The sequence below is a fragment of the Convolutriloba macropyga genome, chromosome 6 (assembly GCF_964194025.1).
Source record: "Convolutriloba macropyga chromosome 6, txConMacr16.3, whole genome shotgun sequence".
NCBI classification, from domain to species: domain Eukaryota; kingdom Metazoa; phylum Xenacoelomorpha; order Acoela; family Convolutidae; genus Convolutriloba; species Convolutriloba macropyga.
In genome coordinates, this window is record NC_134473.1 from 8,352,611 (window position 1) to 8,355,106 (window position 2,496).

A 2,496-nucleotide genomic window follows, 5' to 3' on the forward strand; every position below is an offset into this window, starting at 1 on the left:
TCGAACAACTTGTTTATTTCTGCTCTGCGGCCCAATTTATTAATTTGAAAGGAAAGTGTCTCTTTTTTAATCGATTTTGAAAAAAAAAACGATATAAGAGGATATCAATCAGTGTCAAAAAGGTTAAAATTTTCCAAAGTTTTAAGTTTTCTATGCCTTTAACTCTTAAAATTAAAGCTAATTTGAAATTTAAAAGATTAGCTTGGAAAATAACGAAATATAACCTATTTTGTTTCAATTTTCAATAACTTTCAATAACCAATTTCAAGGCAAAGATTTGAAAAATCACAAGAAAATTCACCTTAAGGTCAATTTTGAAAACTTTGAATACTGATTGCGGGTTTCTTCAGTCGCGAAGATCGATTTAATCGATCAATGTTCACAAATTAGCGCGGGTAAAATTACAACTGTTAATTAATGGCGGGAAACTTCGACCATCATGTTAATTGCTAAATATTAACGGAAACTGACTCTAAGCCGAAAATTTTTGGGCCTAATCACATATAATATCAGTTGTAATTAGTTTCTTTTACTTTGATTGAGTTGATATTTTCAATTTTGTAATCATGACGTGCGTTCATTTTATGACAAGGCATTGGGACTTCAAATTTTACAAAAAACGGGTTCAGTTTCGTTACCGATTCAACCCCCCTACCAACCCCCCCCCCCCCCCGCAAATAGCAAACAAATAGCTGGAAATGAACAGTCATTATAATATAATACAGTAAATATAGCATTAGCAAGTAGATGGGCTGGCGAGGAGGTATATTAAGTCCATCTATCCATAGAAGCACAGTTAACGTTCACTTCGTTACTAAGGGCGAGCATCGGCTCAACAAACCTCGGCTAATTGAACACGTAAATAATTGTGCGAGCTTGAAAAAATGGCGGGTAAGTTTTTCGATACTTGAGTTGTTTAATTTGTTCAACAGTGCAACGGATATTAGCCGAAAAGGAGGTTAGCCGATAAAGAAATGAGAATTTTATTTGAATACGCTAAATTGTGATAGGTTAATGCAATTGATCGGCCAAAACAGCACTAGATCGTCCAACCAATACGCTTGGAACTCGATCGGGTTGTCGGGTTAAAATCTCATTTATCATCTTCGGCTAAATCACTTGTGGGCCACTTCAGCGATCGCCTTGTTATAGTTATGAAACATGTGTTAAAGTGTAATTGACCACTTCTAGTTGAAGTTCTCAGGCAAATTATTGGGTTGAGGGTCAGATTTGGAACCCGGGGTTTCACGAAGATGCAAATTATAGAATAACAAAACCAACAAAATTAAGGTTATTTTCGTATGATTTGGCCAAACTGTATAATCATAGGCGAGAGCCCAATTAACGGGTAGGTTTCACAACAAAAAATTAGGCTTATATTAGAGGTCAAGCATCTCTTCTGACGTTACCCGTTATCCAGAAATTATGTACCGGCCACCCTGTCTAACCTATACCACCGTCTTTAACTTCAGATTATTCTTCAAATATACAAACACTATTTTATTGAAGGTACTGTTGATAAAATTACAGAGGTCTACAGGGATCTTTTCCGCTAGCGCCCCCTAGTAAATTAGGCACCCATATATATATATAACAAATATGTAACAAAGAAGATAGTTTCGGTATTCATTTGGCCAGAATTAAGTTTTTGGGTTTTTGGGTAACTCTTGCCTCGATTACATTGTGATGAAATGCTCAATTCCTTGAAGTAGAAGTAGAGATCTATCAAATATGTAAGCTTAACGTTTTCATTTTAAAAATTTGATCAAGGTCATTTCCAGCAACTTATTTCTTTATCACTTTTTTGTCTGGCTGGTGCAATCCGAATTTTAAAAAAATGTTTAATTATATCTACTCTTTTGGGATACAAACTAATACAACAAAAAATATTAAAAAATTTATTTGGATGTTTTCCGCTTGAGACCCCGACAGCCGCCAGCTTAGTGGGTGCATACTATTTGTTTTCCCAGCAGACGGATGTGCCATTTTCAAACATAATTATTTACTATGTTCGGGCACGTGCTTTGTAACTTGGGGGAGCATAACGTACTGGGGCACAAAAGGCCATGATTTGTTTTTTCTTTCAATGTCTTGTGTTTTATCGTCACAACCTTTAGCTGCACTTTTCTGTCAAGATTTGAACTCTTATGACATTACGACAAAGGAGTAAAAAAGTTTGAGTAGCCGTGAGTAATTAAACTAAGCTTGTTTATGAATAAAAATAACTTTGCTGAGCTTTTCGCTAAACGCAAAAGTATATACAGTCTCAATTGTCAATAATTACGATGTTTAATTTATTATTTTTGTGTGAAGGACGGCAATTGGAGCGCAGATGATCAAGCGCATATTCTTCTATTTGATTTAATTTTATTAAGAGCCTGAGAGTAGCTCCTCTTGAGAGACATACATATGGATTGATGCGAGCCTAGGTGACCTACGCCGAGAAAAAGTATGCCGAAAACTAAACGTTTGATTTTTATGCGCCCACAAAGTTAT